Source organism: Echinops telfairi, unplaced genomic scaffold (assembly GCF_000313985.2).
Source record: "Echinops telfairi isolate 266 unplaced genomic scaffold, ASM31398v2 ScPeMD7_9;HRSCAF=40, whole genome shotgun sequence".
In the NCBI taxonomy this organism is placed as follows: domain Eukaryota; kingdom Metazoa; phylum Chordata; class Mammalia; order Afrosoricida; family Tenrecidae; genus Echinops; species Echinops telfairi.
In genome coordinates this window covers 63,465,282-63,486,344 of record NW_022103906.1, presented here as the reverse complement: position 1 = coordinate 63,486,344, position 21,063 = coordinate 63,465,282, and positions in this window count along the sequence as shown.

The window sequence follows — 21,063 nt, the reverse complement described above, 5'->3', positions numbered from 1 at the left end:
AACGGGGAAAGTATATTGGACAGGCGACTAACATTCTTTGCCACACAGAGCCCTACTTTTACTTTCTAATTCACTGAGGTTCCTAATATTAAAACTAGAAATCAAGGGGATCTGTCATTATAAGAAAAATATAACACATTCCAGGGGTTATCACAGCTTGGGTTTCATCTTAAAACTGGAGATAAAAGATCTTGCTTGAAAACATTCTTTCCTTGTAATACTATACTACTTTATTGACTTACAAATGATTTCTCACATGGCATTATTTCATGATACAAGTATCTTCTATATAATTTAAATGATCTGATTCCAAAAATCCAATATTCTGTGTGAAAAATTTTTCTAGAAACCTAGGACTAGTTACCTATTAAGAAACATTTTTAAAGGGGGAAATTACAGTGCATTGCATGGCAACAAAAGTTCCTAATTTCTGAATGCATTACTAAATGCAGTAAAATATTTACTTATAAGTAATGAACTATCATGTTTGGATATAAAAATGCTTAGACCCTTGTTCCCTGATCATCAAGCAAATAATATGGTTGTTAAACCCCCATTTTGTTTGCAGTAAAATGTTCATTTTATACATTAAACATTCTTTTAATAGTATAGCAAGGCCAATAATGCACTCCAATAAATAAATTTGTAAGACACCCCCAAAATACTTGCACCCCAAACTTAACAATCATATAGCAACTTCCTTAAATCCTAAGTTAGTCATTTGGGTGGAGACTTGGGGCTTGAAGTAAGCTGAGAAGAGAGGAGTGGAGGAGAGCTGAGCTGTCATCTCCACCCCCAACCCTACCCCCTGTTTACAGACAGTGATGGTGCAGATGCATTAGGTAGAGGCTGAAATTTCAGGTAAGCTGTCCAAGTCAGAGGAATGACTGTAGATTCTCTGTCACTGGGGAACAATTGTAAAAACGTGTGAACAAAAAGCTTTCCATAGCTTTTAAGAAGTGGTTGATGCTTTTGAATATTTAAAAGAAGACGAAAAGGAAACTTCTTGATGTTCTGTTTCATACTCACTCTCTGCTTTCCTTCCTTCTACTTTTCCTCTAGGCTTTATAATTCAGTACAATAGCCAAATAAACGCACTAACAATATCCATGGTTAAGGGTTTATCAAGGAAACTAATATAATACAGGTATAAATACTCAGGATATAGTCAATCAGTCCATGTTACAAAGTTCTTTCAAAACTGAAAATCCAAACTCACTGCCATTGGGGGTCTTCTACGACTGTAAAGAGTTACAGTCTTTGAAACCCACAGGGGCAGTTCGACCCTGTGCTTTAGGGTGGTCCCTATGAGTGCTTTCATAACTGCTAATAAATGCCTCTGTAAGCCTCCACACAAAGACACTGAGCTCCCGTGCCCTGGGTCAGTACATCTAGCTCCGTGAATAAGAGCCCAGAGGGACCCCCATGCTCATAACCCTCAATCCAAAGGCACTGAGCTCCACTTCCAGGTGTCAGCAAACCCAGCTTCCCCAAGTAAGTGCCCGGGACGCCCACTGCACAAGCTGGCTTCTTGTTCACAAGCACTTAGCTTTACTTGCTCTGTGGATTGGAACACCCGGCACAGCGTCTCATGATCTGGTTCCTGGTCCTGCTGCTACTGCTACGCCCCTCCCATTTTTCTAGGGTCCCAGCTGTCTTCTGCATCAAGAAGGTTCACTGGACTGCGACCTCGTGCTCCAAACGACATGCTCCGCTCCTGACTCTTGGGGATGGTGAAAGCCCCCCTCCAGTTTCTAAGAGGGTTCATTTTATAGCCAGCATGACGATAATCATGATATATCCTGTTAACAGTTACTTAGAGGTGAATCCTATCAGCATCTTCCCCCACCTTCGTACCCAAACCCACACAGGAACAGGTCATTTGGTAGGAGTTATGGGGAATTTGGCTAAAAGAGCCATGTAAAATAGTTCACGCCCCTTGAACTTGCCCTTCCAATTTTGACATATAAAATTCCTTTGCATCACACTGTAAAACATGGTGGATCTTTTATTTAATAATCCCTCTGCTACCACATTCAAGAATAACATTTTCACTACCTGGACATGGACCATTCATGTTGATACCCCTATAACCACAACATCTGAAATTCAAGCCCTCTTTTTCACCAGCAATATGCTTCTTAAAAGTAACTGCAGATGATTCTGACACCCTCCTGATTGTTTCCAGATGTCATTCAAGATTTACAATTAACACAGTTTTTTCAAAATATTCTCTTGTGGTTGTAGCATGTGAAGGAATTTTTTTTTTCATATACAAACTTTGGTCCAAAATAACTGTTTTGGAAGATATGTTTATATGCCGATACATGGTTAATTAAAACAAAAAATCCAATCACAGAAGATATCGCAAGTCCTTTGTTTTACAGTTGAATAACTCTGAGAATAAAAAGGAGCAAAAGCGGACTCATTTGTTGACAGAAGAAGGACTATCATAGGGCTGTTGGGACACACGAGAGAGACACAACGGTGAATTGCCTGAAAAGCCTTACGGATGAGCCCTACAGGACCAGTGGTGTGAGTGGCAAAACAGGGAGGGTAAAGGGAGAATGGGTAGGAAAGAGGGAACCGATTACATGGAACTGTGTGTGACCTCCTCCCTGGGGGACAGACAACCGAAAAGTGGGTGAAGGGAGACGTCGGACAGGGCAAGAATAATGTTAATAGAATGAATATATAATTGCACTTAAAGAATAATGGAAGACCAACAATATTCCCTGATTCCTAAGCATTCCTACTTAGCTTTTGGTTCAATTCATATCCTTTTCCTTTTTTTCTTTTTCTTTTTTAGAAAGCAGTTTCCTGGAGTTTCTTACAGCTCTTATAACAATCCACACATCAGTTGTATAAAGCATATTTGTACATATGTTGCCATCATTATTTTCTAAACATCTAGTTTCTTTTTGAAACCTTGACATCAGCTCCTCTTATCCCTCCCCCCACCTTACCCATGTTCCTTACCCCTTTATAAATTATTGTTATTTTCATATATTACACCGACCATTGTGTCCCTTCACCCACATTTCCGGATGGCTCTGGGGGGACACAGGAGAGGAGGAGGTGGGGGAAAGGAAGTGGGGTGCCAACAAACTCAAGGACAAGGAACAACAAGTAATCTAAAATCGATGTCGAGGAGGGTGTAGGATGTCTGGTGGGGTTTGAGCAAACGCAAGAGGAATTACTGAGAGCCAAATGAAGGTCAAACATGATAGTGGGGAAAAAAGCAAATTAAAAGGAAATAGAGGAAAGAACTAGGAGGAAAAGGACATTTAAAGAGGTCTAAATCAGGCATGTACATATGTAAATATATTTTTATAGAACAATATAGAAATAGATCTATGTGCATATATTTATGTGTTAATGGATGGATATTGGGCCTCTACTCAAGTACTCCCTCAACACAAGAACACTTTGATCTAATAACCTGGAATTCTATGATGCTCACCTTCCCAACACGATTGCTGAAGACAAAATGGGTGCATAAGCAAATGTGGTGAAGAAAACTGATAGTTTCCAGATATCAAAAGATATAGCATCTGGGGTCTTAAAAGCTTGAAGATAAACAAGCAGCCATCTAGCTGAGAAGCAACAGAGCCCACAGGCTGGTGTGATCATAAGGTGTCAACGGGATCAGGTATCAAGCATCAAAGACCCAGAACAAAAAATAATATCCACGTCAATGAGGGAAAGGGTGGAGTGGAGACCAAAACCCATCTGTAGACAATTGGACGTCCCCTTACAGAAGGGTCGCAAGGAAGAGAGGAGCCAGTCAGACTGCAGTAGCACCGAGGAAACATATAACTTTCCTCTAGTTCTTTAATGCTTCCTCCCCTCAGCTATCATGACCCTAATTCTACCTTACAAGTTCGACTAGACCAGAGCATGTACACAGGTACAGACAGGAGCTCACAGGAGAGGGAATCCAGGACAGATAAACCCCTCAGGACCAATAATGTGAGTAGCAATACCAAGAAGGTAAAGGGGAGGTGAGAAGAAAGGGGGAACCAATCACAATGATCGACATATAGCCCCCTACCAGAAGGACGAACAGTAGAAAAGTGGGTGAAGGGAGACAGCGGTCAGTGTTTTTAAGACATGAAAAGATAATGATTTATAAATTATCAAGGGTTCATGAAGGAGGGAGGGAGAGAAAGTGAGGTAGGGGGGTGAAATGAGCTGATCCCAACGGCTCAAGTAGAAAGAAGATGTTTTGAAAATGATGATGGCAACATATGTACTACTGTGTTTGACAAAATGGATGGATGTATGGATTGTGATAAGAGCCCCCAATAAAATGATTTTTTAAAGTGATTGTTTCATAACATTATTTCATCTAGTTCTATGTACTTCTAAAGGCAGTATTTCTATTTCTAACCTTTTCATAAAGAATCTTGTGCCCTTCCATTTATGATATGTCAAAACAGATGTTTTTGCATTTTTCAAAGGACTCAAATTGTACTCTTTTAAAATGTTCTTTGAACTTTGGGAATAAAAAGATGTCTGAACAGCCAGGATCAGTGCTGTAGGGGAGAGAGGGTAAGGTTTGCCAATGAAAATATTATAGGATAGCCTTTGCAACACTTGAAGAATGAATAGGTGTCATAAACGTTTTTTAAAAGCTGGCCTTTTTCTCACCAATTCAGTCTTTCAGTTTTCTTTCTTATAACTTCTTTATAATAAGACCCTGTAATAATTATGTGTGAACAAGGAAAATATTTCAACATTACTCCACTGGAGTCCCCCCAAGCAGTATCATAACTCTCTGAGCTGACCTCTCTGACATGAAATTAAGTGACAATTTTTAAAGTTAACTAATTTCAATTATTGTTAGCATTAATTAAAACATATAAATATATATAGCTATTATTATTTTGCTTGAAATAAACCCACAATTTAAAATTTTATATAGATATGGTTTGTGTTTCTATATTTTTCTAGTAAAAATTTTACACTTTAAAGCAATAATACAACTATCTGTTCTATTATTCTCCATTATCATTATATCATACTATCATATTACCTATTTGTTGAAATTTCATGCTTCACTCAAATTTATTTAGAGGTTTATTATAAGCAATATCTAACATAAAATAGGCACTTTTGAGTATATTTTAATGCATATTAAATTACAAGAAATTATATGGAAATATTTATAAATGTTAGTAATGGGCTATTTATTATTATTACTTAATATTCTAGATTGTGATGGCCCCATTTGAATGATAAATTATAGAGATTAGTTTCTAATTAATTAAAGTCAATTCTTCTGAAAATTGTAACAGATATTTCAGTGAATTAGAGAATTAATCTAACAATCTGCCAAACAAGCTAACCTGATAGTGTGAAGCTTTCCTCAGTATAATGCAATTTTAAACTAAAAGAGATTGTATACCATGAGCAACAAATTGAGATACTCTTAGTAACTTAATTTTGGATTGTAATTATATTAATGAAATATGATTTGAAAACATTTCAAATCCATACATTCCAACATAGATTTTTTTTAATTGAACCCTAAAGTAGGAGCCAGTTTAGTATTCTAAGTTTTATGCAATGCTCAGCTTTAATAAATACTTATTGGTGATGAAGTGATCAGTCCATCTTAATCCATTTATTCATTTTCATTTGTCTCATTTGCACACAAACACACAGGCGTATGTATCTTATTAGTGGGATGTGTCTTATAAATAATCAGAAGAGCTTGAAGGCATTGTTATAAAGAATGCTAATGAGAGAAAAAGGAGTCAAGTGTCAAGGTTAGATTTATTAGTTTGGTGAAGACACCATGCAGTCTCAGCATCAAAAAGGCAGAACCAGAAATTGTAGAGGATTGCAGCTTTCAGCAAACGTAACGCTGATTTGTGCAAGTTACAAATGACTATAAATTTTAAGATTGAATAATCTCTCTTTTGAAAGCAGGTTAAATGGGCTAGGTAAGTAGGTATGTCTGGTGTGTGTGTGTGTGTGTGTGTGTTGGGGAAAATGGAATGGAAAGCTGAGGATGATTTAAAAGGTATTAAGTTGGGTGAAGTTTCCCTTTATTCTAATGTTCTACTGAAAAGTTCATTGGGTAATTTTAAATGACAATGTAAGTCCTGTACCCATGCACATAGTTCAAAAACCCAACCCAACCCAGCCAAACAAAACACTTCCAGGAAGTCCTAGCTAACCCATGAGATGCTACATACGGTTTGGGAGACTGCCAATTACAGGAGCAGATAACGCCCTCTTTCTCCTCTGATCTGTTGGTCTGTTTAAACATCTGATCTTGAAAGTTAACCGTCCAACCTTCCCTGACAGCATCATCAAGGACACTAAATTAAAGATCCCAGATCAGGTTGCTGCTTTACTGTTTAATTTGTACATTCTCTGGGCTGGACAATTTTTTTTCCCGGTTGGACGAAATTTTACTAATATGTCCAAGGCAAACCCCGCTGGTGGACGTTGTGTGCTTCCTTTGCTTAAACAGTGTCTCACTCACTGTCATGAGTCCATTCGGAATCATAGTGACCATAGAGGACAATGGAGAATGGCCTCTATGAATTTCTGAGACTGTACATCTTTCAGAGTGCAGAAAACCTCATATTTCTCCTTCACAGGGGCTGGTGGGTTTGAAATGCCAATCGTGTGATTTGTAGCCCAATATGAAATTCCCTAGTCCATTAGTGCTCCTTTAAACAGTTACAGGGTAAGTCAATATATATTGCTATAAAAATCATAGGTGAGTTTATTAAACAAGAATATGAAATATGAAGTTCCTGTTTGTTGATTCATCAACCTATCTTTCATTCAGGTCTAGCCACATCTGAAGGCAATTTTCCCATCTCTCTAACCCTTCCTTAAAAGAATTCTGTAGTCTTGGGTTTAAGATTACCTTCAAAATGGCAATTTAGGAAACCGTGAGGTCTCACACAATGTTCTTTTTCAATATTCTTGGGGGTTCAGGGAAGAAAATAAGTTTGAATAGAAACTAATAGGGATTCTGGGTGCATGGGAAACAGTTTTTGAACAAAATTCTAATAGGACAGTCCTTGCTGTTCTTAAAGAAAGAGCAGGTGTGTGGTGAGTGAAAAAAAAAAGTTTCTCAGTGAAAATTTTCAGAGTTTTTCTTACAATGCCATTTTTGATACCTGAATATACTATATCCTTCAAAAAAAATCTATTTCAATTCCCAAAAATGCCCTCACCATAATTTTCTGAGCTGTCCTCTGCTTTGAATTAAATTGGACCAAGAGATCCCTGAAAGACACTGTTTAGATTTTCTCTCTCTTTTTTGGTGACTGCACACTGACAAGGGTAACAGAAGTGTCGTACGGAGGGAGCATGTATGCAGTTTGTCACTGATTCCAATGGCTGTTGTTAGGTGCAATCCAGTCGGTTCTGACCCACAGTAGCTCTATCTGCAATAGAACAAGCACTACTTGGTTCTGGACTATCCTCAAAATTGCTCTTGGCTTTGAGCCCTGTGTTCAGCCAGAGCCCATCCATTGTTTTTTGTTTTGATGATGATTACACAATTCTTTAGTATCTTTAAACCATTGAATTGTAAGGTACATGAATTATGTGTCGATAAAACTGTTGGGTGTTTGTTTGTCTTTAAATCATTTTATTGGGGCTCATACAACGCTTATCACAATCCATATGTACATCAATTGTGTAAAGCACACTTATACATTCTTTGCCTTCATCATTCTCAAAATTCGCTTTCCGCTTGGGTTCCTGGAATCAACTCCTCATTTTCATTTTTTCCCTCCTCCTCCCTCCCCGCTCCCCCCTCCCTTATGAACCCTTAATAATTTATAAATTATTATTTTATCTTATCTTACACTGCCCGGTATCTCCCTTCACCCACTTTTCTGTTGCCCATCCCCCAGAGAGGAGGTTATATGTAGATCCTTGTTATCAGTTTCCCCTTTCTACCCCACCTTCTCTCCCGGTATCGCCACTCTCACCGCTGGTCCTGAGGGGTTCATCTGTCCTGGATTCCCTGTGTTTCCAGTTCCCATCTGTACCACTGTGCATCCTCTGGTCTAACCAGGTTTGCAAGGTAGAATTGGGATCATGATAGTTGCGGGAAGGAAGCGTTTAAGAACTAGAGGAAGGTTGTGAGTTTCATTATTGCTACCCTGAACCCTGAGTGACTCATCTCCCCACTACCCCTCTGCAAGGGATGTCAATGTGTCTACAGATGGCATTGGGTCCCCATCACACGTTCTGTTTCCTTCATTCACGATGGTATGAATCCCGCGCCCCGCCCCCCTACCTTTGGTGCTTGAAATCTGGTCCCCTCGGCCCTTCATGATCACACAGGCTGGTGTGCTGATTCCACGTGGGCTTTGTTGCTTCTGGGCTAGATGGCCGCTTGTTTACTTTCAAGCCTGTAAGACCCCAGACGCTATATCTCTCCATAGCCGGACACCATCAGCCTTTTTCATCACACTTAATTATGCACACATTTGTCTTCAGCATTTATGTGGGGAAGGTGATCACACAATGATGGTTTTTGTCCTTTGGTGTCTGCTACCTGATCCCTTCAACACCTTGTGTTCACACACGCTTGTGTGCTTCTTCTCTGTGAAGCCCATCCAGTTTGTCTGCGACCTTCCTCTTTCTCATGGCTCCTTTGCTCTGTTGAGTTTGATGTCTTTCATCAGGGACTGGTCTCTCCTGAAAAATGTCCAAAATACATGAGACAAAATCTTGCCATCGTTCCCTCTAGGGCGCATTCTTGCTGTACTTATTCCAAGATACATTCGTTAGATAGTTTGACAGTCCATGGTACTTTCAATATTCTTCACCTGCACTAGAATTCATTTCATGGTATTTTCAATTGCCTTTTATGCATGTGGAAGTTGGCATTGAATAAGGAAGACCATATAAGAATCGATGCATTTGAATTGTGGTACTGGCAAAAAATATTAAAAATACCATGGACTGCTCAAAGAACACATTTGTCTTGGAAGAAATATGGCCAGAGTGGTTCTTTAAAGGAAGGATGACAAGACTTCATGTCACATACTTTGGACATGTCTCAGGAGATATCAATCCCTGGAAAAGATATAAAACCTGGTAAACTAGAGGGATAGTGAAAGAGAGGAAGGTTCTCAATAAGATTTATTGATACCATGGCTGTAACAATGGGCTCAAGTAGAGCAGCAATTGTGAGGATGGTGCAGGATCTGGCAATGTTTTGCTCTGTGGTGAATAGGTTGCTATCGGTGGGAAAAACTTCTGGCACAAAACAGCAACAACTCTGAGAAGATATCTCTTCCTCAGTTATATTTTGAGTGCCTACCAACCTGAGAGACTTATCCTCTGGTTTATCTCTGACAATGTGCCCCTTATTTTCATGAAGTTTTCAGTTCCTGAAAATGTTTCGATGCTGTCCACAGTGCTGGACACTTGTGGCTAATTCTTATGAAGTGGACAGCTTCTTCCTTCTTCATAGTCTTTTGCTAGTCTGGAATATCTTCTGAAACTAGTTTATTTTAAGCATCCCTGATGGTATTTGAAATACCAATGACATGGTGTTCATTATCTCAGCAATAAACTCACCAGCACAGTATGAAAAACTGATGGATATGTAGTGGATATACCGACATATTACATTGTTTCTACTTTATCTAAAGAAAAATGTGTTTCCTTGTTTCTTTGTGAAGACATAAATTATTTGTTCTTGTTATATGTACTTCGATACTCAGTGCTCAATCATTCATTTAAAACATTTACTGAGCACTTACCAAGTCAGAGGTGCTATCCTAGAACATGAAGGAACAGAAAAAGAAAAAGGCATACTTCCTTCTGCCCCCAGTTTGGAAAGATCAATCTGAGAGAAGTACTACTTTATCCTAACTCCTGAACTGAGCATCACTTTCTCAAGCAAAGGAAGCAGACACGTTACAGGGAAAGGCAGGTGTTCAGCCACTAAGGCAAGAAGACTGAGTGAAGCATATTTGGGAAATTGGAATAGTTAACATATGGTTCAAATGTTTCTATCAATTTATACCAATTCAATGAGTAAAGCTGATGGTGGGATGAAACTGTACATGACAGAGGTTAAATAGAGCACTTTGGTTGCAAAAACATTATCTCCTGGTTATAAAATTTTTCATATCATGAGCAAATGTATCAACTTACTTTGCTACAAATACAGAACTTTCCTACAGTACCAGTAGGGTACGGGGCTATGTTTCCAGAGTATGAAAGTTGTAGCATAGACATAACATAAATTCTTGGGGAGGATATTTTATGCTACACCAAGCAATTTGAAGTATTTTATATTAAGATAAATGTAACTGAATAATGCAATTGAATGATCTTTTTATGGTGGGAACTGGTTGTTCAGTGAGTTTATTTACATTGGATATTTTATAATTAAATTATCATGCCATGCCTTCTTCTCCAATAAGGAATGTAAATGGTACTTCAATGAAAAGTTTTCAGAACAGAAGTGTATCTTTTTAATGTGTCTGTTGTTCATTCATTTAGCAGTTGATTCTCCCTGCAGAGTAAATTCTATTCTACCTGTGAAAACATTCAAAGTTGTTCAAGATTTCCTGAAGCAGATCTGAATCTTCTTCACAATTATGATAAAACTCAAATTACTAATTCATTTTAAGAATGTATGCTAAGTTATTTTGGCTAATTTTTCAGGGCAGAATTATAAATATAAATCGATTGATTTAATAGTGCCTTGATGTATTTCCCAAGAATATTTGTGAAAACTAGCAGACTTAACAGGTAGAAATTCAACTTAGAAGAACAAAACTAACTATAGTAATCTAGTTAATATATAGCTACTATTGTTCCCGTTTGTACATAAACAGACTTATTCTAAATTCCATGTGTTTACACATGTATTTGCAACCAATGCCTTGCTACAGATGAGGTCTCTCAGTAATACACTTGACTTATTCTCATTAGAGTACCTTAACATAAAAGATTCAATCAAAACAGCAACTTCTGAGAAGACCTGCTGGGGCACTTAAACTCAAGGCAGAGAAGTAACTCCAAAGTTTATGGCAACTGTTCTCTGGAATTCTAAGAAGGCAATCTTGGTAGATTTTTCCTCAAGGACAGATGATAAGCAAGTGGGCTTATTATGAAACATCTCTAAGAAAATCGAAAAGTACATTGATGAGAAAAGGACCAAGAAAGTTGCATTAAGCAATTCCACCCCCACCCCCATCACATCAAAGCATCTGAACATTCTTCAAAGTGAGCAGGGTTTATCCTGTAAAACATTTGTTATGAAACTTTATGCCACCCAAGCTGCAGTCTTGATCTTGCTCCAACAGACTTCATTTTCTTCCCCAAACTCAAATAGCGATTTAAAAGAACATGATTTGAGACCCTCAAAGATGCCTCCAAACAGCAATTTTGGTGTGGTACAAGGTGAAGAGCACAAAATCCCTTTTTGTGTTGAAGAAATGACACCTTCCAAATGGATCTCTCTGGATGGGGAATATGTGAAGGCACAATGTCTTCACAGTTTGATATTTGTTGAATAAAGTTTTCTATAATTTTATAGCAATGCTTTTTATTAATCCTCAAAAAAATCACAGCGATACAATGAGAATATTGCAGTATAATGACACAAAAACATAAGCAAATAAAAGTGAAAATTTAGCATTTGAATTTGAACTCCATCTTACTTCTTTTTAGTTTTAATCCTAGAATGAAATTAAGGCCATGGAAACAGAAAGCCAAAAAGGAATTCTATACTGTGAATAAATAGAACTGTTGTTATTGTCCAAAACTGTTACAAATAAATTTACAAAATTATATCTAAGTCTAGTTGAATACTTAATAGCAAGTGATTATGTAGATTTACCTGAATTTGCAAAATATATTCATTTTTACATATTTTGATTAAAATGAGACCATCTATGCTATAATTTCTTTTTTCTTCTTTGGCATGTTCCTGGTATAAAAGCTATGATGTTCTATTTTAAATAGAACCTGTGCTATGCAACTAACATTATTTATTTCTGATCGATTGACAGTGTCCTTACAGTTCTTCCTACTTACTATAAAAAAGAGAAGCTTCAACATTAAAATGCTTTATCCAGTACAGAAATATTGATTCGATGCTTTCCATACACAAGGAAATTTTCAAGAAGCTTCTTTTTAGGAATTCAATGATGATACATTATATTGTTATTTTATTTTCATGCAGTTCATATTTACTGCTCATGTAATAGTTTCATAGTGTGAACATCAAGATTCAATGTGAGCCCCACAGAAAATAAAAGGCAAGGTCCAAGGACAAATTTACAGTTGTTTGACGTGGTCTATTAATATAACATTGTGAACTCCCTAAAAGACATGATAACATTTTAAATATTTATTATTTGCTGATGATATTTAGTCGCTAGATACTAGATATTAGACAGCCAACCCGTGGATCCTGTTGCTAGAGGTTGAGCTTCCTTAGCTCCAAACTGCTGACTGTTGATGACCTACCCTGCTGTTTGCCACCTGTGGGCGGCGGACTCTACCTACATTGCCTGAGGGAAGACTCAGCTGTCTGCTTACTTGACCTTGGGCCCAGCTGTCCTCCTGAGTTGAAGGATTTCCAGTATATCAACTGTTCCACGGAAGTGAATTGAACTGAGTCTTCTGTACTGCTCTGTGGAATAATTAGCTGTTATATTCCTTTGTGCTATATAAATCTCTATTTATCTATCCATCTATCTATCTATCTCTATATCTATATATATAATCATAAGTGTCCTAGTTTTGTTTCTCTAGAGAGCCCTGCCTAACACAATTACACTTTGTATGTACTTATTTGCCCTACATGTTCATGCTTTATTTGTGTTTATTTTGTATTTTTTGTTTGTTTTTTATTTTTTAAAAGAATTTATATTGGGACAGCTTAGAGATAACAGCAATACATATTTCAAAAACATCAAGCATAGTTTTGATATTTTTTAAACTCTTTGATATTAGCTCCCATTTATACCCTCCATCCCCCATCCTTCCCCCAGGGACCCTTATTATTATTATTATATAATTACATATTATATGTTATATTAGAATATACATTAATTATATTACATTATATTTCCATATATGCTGGAGTATAAGCCAACCCGAATATCAGCCAAGGCACCTAATTTTACCACAAAAGCTGCATAAAAATGTGCTGAAAAACTCCATTTATACTCAAATACATATGGTATATATTATATATATTATATAAATGTATATATGTGTGTGTATATATGTATGCATATATATATATTTAGCAGTATCTTACCCCATCCATTATATGCAGTCACTTACAATTCGGTTATTTGCTCCCCTTGGGTGGGGTTATACAGTCATTATTGCTCAGCTCCCCTACCCCACTCCCCCCACCCTCCCATATCCTCAGGGAATCCTTACCCCCATTTTTTGTTTCTGAATAGTTTTACATCCAGACTTTCCTGCATCGAATGATATTAATTAAGCAAATGAAACATATGTAGGTCTAATAATATTAATGAGGTAAGTGTAATAGGTAGGTTGATAGAATGATGGAATGGCCTCCTAAAGACACAATTATGGTACCAGCTAGGTGGCAACAACTTGTGGGACTGGGGCAATGTTCTCCAGGAAGTTGTATACTCTCTAAACCAGCATTTAATATGTGGTGCTGTGTCTCCAATAGCCAGGATTCATGGGTCCAGGAACCAAGGGGTGGAAGCTGGAGTGGCACCACTCAATATTATTCCTAGTGATCCACTTGCAGCATTTTTGTGTTCTATCCCAGCAATCCTATGTGTTTCAGGCCTGGAGGTCCTGGTCCCGAGGGAAGGAACTCTCCCACCTGGAAACACAGCACGGGTTCCACTGAACTGGCAGCTGAGAATGCCCCCTAGTCACTTTGGTCTTCTTATGCCTTTGGATCAACAGGTCAGGGAGTGTGTCACTGTACCGAGTGGTGTGATTGATCCTGATTACCAAGGAGAAATTGGGCTGGTGCTACATAATGGAGGTAAAGGAGAATATGTCTGGAATCCAGGAGATCTCCATCAGCTGCTCTCAGAGAACAACTTTGGAATGCATTTATTTCCTTACCCATGTCTCTCCTTTTCCAGCCTCTTATTATAACCTGTGTTGTTTGGTACTTAGAATTTCACTGACAGTATATCTCTTCAGTTTGAAAAAGCCTCAAACCTAAAGTTACACTGCATATTGCTGGCCAGTCTTCAAATATTCATTAAGAATTATTTTCACGTAAGCATATGTGTCGATGGCAACCTATGCTAAGCTGTTATTCTACCCCTATTTTGCTCTCCAATCCTATCTTGAATTTTCTGTTCCAAATCAAATTTTCTTTTCAGCTAGAAGTCCTTTTAAACATGAGTTTCTGAGAGGACATAGAAATATAAATTATGTAATTTCTTTCATGGACTTGAGCTTTTTCTTTTACCCTGACCTTTGAATCTTTCTTGACTTAGCGCAGACATCACCGGGACATTGCTTAATGTACGTGCAGATGGTGTTTCACTCGACCCTAGCTTCCAGTGGAGCACAAGAGCACTGCCTCCCCCACCCCATCACCTTGATAATGTGTTAACCTTTCATAGGCAACCTGCCTTTTCATTCTGTGCTTATGTCATTTTATTTTTGTTCTTCTCATTTATGATACTTCTAGAATATGCCAAGTAGTTGTCTTTTCTCATCAGTACAGCCCGCAACTCAGTGAGCCTCCCAGTCTGCGGATGCAGGTCTTTTTTCATAACGGATGAATTATCTTGTTAATACTTATATTTAATTATGGACTGTCTTCCATCCATTCCATTTTATTTTCTTGGGATGTCATGATTTTTATTGTGAATTTCCAGAATCTGTTGTCCTAAGTCCTTTAGGATTTCCATTACCTTTATTTTGGTTCTTTCTTTGATTTGTTTTTGTACCTAATCTTCCAGGGCTCTTATTTTAGTGTGAAATGTGAGATTCTATTTCTCCAAGTACCTTAATGCATTATTTAACTGGAAAACATGGTGTGTGTGTGTGTGTGTGTGTGTGTGTGCACATGTGCTGCTCCTGTGTCTCAAAGGCTCCGGTCTTGAAGTTTTCGTCTCACATCTCACATAACTCTACTTCAATGGACATGCACTTTATATTCTAATTCAACATCTTCCATTGTCGACCTGCTGGACAGCTTACCTGTGGTAACCTGAATAATACCATCATAGTTAGATATATATATATATATTTTTGCCAACTTGGTTCTTGTAGGAATATTTGGGTGGAGTTCAGCCTGTCAATCAGGTTGCAGTTTGATTGGAGGGTGACTAAGAACTCCAAAACCAGCTTGTTCCTCTTTCTCCCTGGTGATCAGGCCAGCGCACTGCTGCCTGCGTTAGCTGCTCTGCCTCAACACTGGCTTTGAACTGACACTAATTCCAAGCCAATCCATGAATCATGCTTGATCATATGGTTGTACCATGCATCACTACACCTTGAGGCTCCATTGGGACCCACTTTGTATACTGCTATGCTAGTGGTCTCTGCTAAATGCTGACATCTAATCTTCCTGCTGTTGCCACTCCTCCTTACTGTGTCTGCTGCCTGTGGGCTGGCTCTTCTCATCTTGCCTGTGGACAGACTCATCAGTGTCTGGTTTTGTTTCCCTAGAGAACCCTGCCAAACACAATTGATACTAGGACTGGTTCTAGAGAAATAAAATCATCAATGTGGGTTTCCTGAATTGGTTCTCGAATCTGATTAAGCCTAACAGTACTGAGAATGCTGCCTCTACCCCTACAAAACAAGGATAAGTCTGCCACTGTAATTAGAGAGTGTGGGGTTAATCCATGTTGTGAAATGGAAACATTAATATCTGAGATATCACCAACAAAAGAGGTAGTGCTTCTGAGAGGAGAGGCTCTGGGTGATTGTGTGTTTGATATTTTTCAGCAGGTTTGTTAGGATGAAAAGTTTAGGGAAGCTGGTTGGTTGGTTCTCCTTACAATTGAAAATATGAGGGAAAAAAGGGATGATCTTAGCTATAAAGCCGAGTGTGATGTTTTCGTAACATTTAATTAAAATGTATATATTAATATATATTGATGACTATGAGAGTAAAGAATAAAAACAAAAATAATGTTTTCCCTGAAATTAAAATTTCAGGCGTTATAGGGTTAGAACCACAGAAGCACAGCTCCAGTGCCAAATAAGAGACCTAAAAGCTTCTGCGTGTGCTACAAAGGAGAGCCTTCTGTCTTCTAGTAACAGTGCTGAAATTGCCGAAAACCAAATCCAGAGTCCCATCATATGAGGAGCTGAATTATAGCATCAGTGGAATTGCAGGTCTAGAAGAGTGTCTGATATTAAAGTATGGGCATGAATCAGAAAGAAATGGGACCCTGAAGCATGGGATGGAAACATGGACTGATGATCGGGAAGATGAGGAGATTGAGCCCCTAGAGTCTTTTCAGCCACTGTAGCCAACACCTCCACCCCTCCCACCTATGGATTAATCCATTCAAAGAGAATCTAATAGTTTATTTTGTTGGTTCCCTGAAGCATGGGCTGCCAGATGACCTAGATTTGACCAACTTGAGGTACCTGACCTACTTTGGTACACTGTAGAAGAAGGTATCTAAAATCATAGGTAAATTGGTATGCTCAAATAGATTTATCAAAATAATCCCAAAGACCCACAAAAGGAGTGCCCTGAGGACATACCTTTCACCCAAACCATAAGGAGCACGTTTGTGAAGAGGACCTCAGTATCCCTAAAGAGTCCTGCGATTGCTATTTTATCCACACCAGGATTAACACTGGGGACTACCCTAACTGAATGATGACATTTGCCTACAATGGGGTTGATTGGACACCACAGTTGTAAGAGGCAGGTGTCAGTAGTGAATCGGCAGAGATGGGAAATGGGGGTGGGGAGGTGGGGAGGTATGGTTATTATAATGGACAGCAGGTTTCTGTAGTAATCAGAGAAACCCATTTCATGTGAACTTATGGCATTGGCCAGGTAGCCACTGTGTCCCTAGGAGTGAAATACATGGGAAACCTACTAACTATTTACGTGATCTATACAAGCAGAAGAATGCTGGATCAGGTGAACCGCAGTCCAACTCCAATCACCAGAATAGAGAGTCATGACCCTTCAATCAATTCCCAAGCTTGAGGCAGTTTACAGCCCCACAACCCCTTGAAAACTGTGTACCTTTGAAGAAGTACCCTACTATATCACCAAAGGTTTATACTCTTAGTCTTTCTTCTAGATTTCCCCAAAGGAATCTGAAGCCTTTTACAAGAGTGGTTGTTCATTGGGGGAAAGGAAATAATCATACTTTTGCGGGGATTGGTGGACACTGGCTTTGAAATGATACTATTTCCGGGTGACCCAAAATGTTTTGAAGGCCACCAGTCAGAATGGAGGCATATGAAGGTCACGTTATTAATGGAATTGTAATTCAGGTGTGTCTCATAGTGGCTCCATTGGGTCCCTGAACCGATCGTGCCATTGTTTCCCCGGTTCCAGAATGCATCATTGGAACATACTTAGCAAATGGCAGAACCCACATATTTGATCCCTGAAATGTGGACTAAGGGCTATTATGATAGGGAAGGTCAAGTGGACACCATTAGAACTTCCATTGCCTAGGAAAATTATAAGCCAAAGCAATACTACATTTGTGGAAGGATTGCAGAGCTTAGTGCCACTTTCAAAGACTTGAAGAGTGCAGGCATGGTGATTCCCACCACCCCCATTTAACTTACCCATTTGGCCTGTGCAAAAAGCAGATGAACTTGGAGAATGACTGTGGATTATCGTAAACTTAAGCAGATGGTGACTCCAATGACAGCTGCCATTCCAGATGTGGTTTTATGACTTGAGAAAATTAATACTTCTCCTTTTACCTGGTATTCAGCTATTGTTCTGGCGAATGCCTTCTCAACACCAGTTTCAAAGGACCCCTAGAAACAGTTTTCCTTCAGTTGGCAGGGGCAACAATACACTTTCACAACTCTCCCCCAGGGGTACATCAACTCTTCCACACTTTGGCATTAATTTAGTCTGCAGAGAACTTGGTTGCCTGTCATTTCCACAGAATGTCACACTGGTCCATTATATTGATGACATTATGCTGATTAGACCCACTAAGGAAGATGTATCAAAAACTCCAGATTCATTGGTACAGTATCTGCATGCAAGAGGGTGAGAAATCAACTCAACCAAGAATCAAGCACCCTCCACCTCAGTAAAATTTCTAGGAGTCCAGTGGTGTGGGGCATGTCAAGATATTCCTACTAAACTCAAGGATAAGCTATTACATCTCCCCTGCCCTACCTTTCCCCCCAACAAATAAACAAGAGTCAGAATGCCTAGTGGGCCTCTTTGGATTTTGGAGACAACATATCTATCCCTCATTTGGATGTGCTAATCCAACCTATTTATCCAGTGCAGTGAAAGGCTGCCAGTTTTGAGTGGGTCCCCTAACAAGGAAAGGCTCTGCAACAGGTTTAGGTTGCCGTGCAAGCTACTTTGCCTTTGGGATCATGTGATCCAGCTGACCCACAGATGCTGGAGTTGACGGTCACCGACAGAGATGCAGTGTGGAGTCTGGCAGGCCCCTATTGGTGAATCACAGCTCAGACCCTTGGGATTTTGGAGTACAATTCTATTATCCCCAGCAGGCAACTACTCCCCTTTTGAAAAACAGCTTTTGCAATGGTACTGGGCCTTAGTGGAGCCTGACTACCTGACCAGGGGCCACCAAATCACCATGAGGCCTGAGCTGACCATCATGAATTGGGTATTGTCTGACCCACGGAGTCATAAAGTTGGACGTGCACAGTAGCACTCCATCCTAAAATGGAAGTGGTATGTACGAGATCAGGCTAGAGCAGAACCTGAAGGTACAAGTCAGCTCCATGAAGAAGTGACCCACATACCTATAGTCTCCACTCCTGTCATAGCACCTTCCTTCTCCCAGTCTGCACTATGGCCTCCTTGGTCATTCCTCGTGATAAGTTTACTGGGCTTGGTATACTGATGGCTCTGCAGGATATGCAGATGCCAATCAAACGGAGAGCAGCAGCATTCAAGCCCCTTTCTGGGATCTCCCTGAAGGTCAGTAGCAAAGGGAAATCTCCCCCAATGGGTAGAATTTTGAGCAGTGCATCTGGTCATTCAGTTTGCCTGGAAGGAGAAAGGGCCAGGTGTGTGAATGGATATTGATTCATGCATCTTGCTGGATCCCGTTGTCATGCTGCTGTGGCATTGCCACACATTGAGACTCTACCAGGACCTGCTTTGCCCTTCTGCTGTGATCCTGGCCTCCACTACACTCCACAACTCATCTTCCTGAGGTGGCCACCGCACCTTGCCATGGCTGCTGCCTGTGGGCTGACTCTCCTCGGCTTTCCTGGGGCAGACTCCCCACTTCCCACCAGCCACTCCCCTGCCTGCTTCCTCTGGCCAGTGCCTGGCATGAGTTGGAAGGACTTCAGTATATTAACAGTCCCACAAAAGTGAGATGGACTGAGGTCTCTGTACTGATGTGTGGACTAATTAGCTGTTGGATTCCTTCTTGCAAATAAACCTATCCTTTAAAACAGACTTATAAATGTCCTGGTTTTGTTTCTCTAGAGTACCCTGCCTTACACAATCCCCCTAAAACATATGCACATCATTAATCCACAGTATCTACCTACCATGGTAAAAGTCACTTGCAAGTATATTTAGGATAATGAGAGGATGAGCTCATCTGAGTGGATGAGAGATACTCAAGAGGATTAAAAATCAGGTGATATGAGAGAAGCCTAGGAAGGGACAGAAATAAGATAGCAGAAGCAAGGGGAGAGAAGGAGATGTGATTACAGATAACAAATCAAAATCTGAAGACATTATTCTGCTGGCTTTGAAGACTGAGTGAGAGGTTTCAAGTAAAGAAATGCTGGGCAGTTTTAGAAGTTGAAAAGACAAGGAAATAAATGTTTCTTTAAATTCCCAGTGTTAACGTAGCTCTGCAGATACCAATGAGTCCCATTTTAAACTTTGGACCTTCAGAATTGCAAGGTAATGAATGACTTTGAGTTGTTTTCGGCTACTAAGTTTGTGTTATTTGTTTGACAGCAATCAAAAATTAAACACGCTCTCTTGGAAAAGTAGTATTTTATTGTATTTTTTTAGCACATTGGGACTCAGGTGTGGGCTTGAATTCACAGTACGAGTCCAGAATCACACAGTGATAGAAGGTGGACACTGGAGGAAAGTGCTCTGCATCGGACCTCTTTGAACACCTTTAGTTAGCCTGGAGGCAGTAATCAGGCCATGTACATCACTATTTCTAATTCTCTTTGGCCACTCAAATTCCAAACATAAAGACAACACTGATCTTTTTCTTGAGGCTTCAAAAGTCTCTGCTTTATAAGAGTTTCTTAGCATTACCGGTCTCTGTCATAGATCCCTGATTCAGTTCTTCATGCGACTGTCCAAGCCACACTGTCATTTTCTTTCTGAACCCTAGGAAAAAAAAAAATATATATATATTTTGATTACATCTAACTCATTATTCTCTTTAGTAGCTTAGAATTAGATTTAGAGATGTAGTATTTGTTTTAAAAAGTAATATATATGTTATATATTGTAAATATGATATGATAGTATTCTAAATATTATAATAATTATAACTGAGACATACAGTAATGGGAACAAAAAGCCAGATCAGTTCAGCCTATTAGCACTTCAAAGCAAAGAATTCATAAAATAATGTAGTTAACATATAAAAATTAATGTTTGACCCATGATGTCACCTAATGCCCTAATAAGATTTCATTTTTTAAAATAAATGACTCTATACAAATGACCATCGAACATTTGGGAGAATGATGTAAAAGAATCATAGTGCATAATCATAAAGTGTTGTTTGAAGACATGAAACATATGGCAAAAAGAGTCACCATAATCAAAGTTCAATATGTAAAGAGTGTCTTCAAATCACTAAGAAAAGTGCCCAGAGGTCAAAAATCAGACCTTGATCTATTTACAGGTTTTTCTTTCTTTTAAATTTTTGTTTCTTT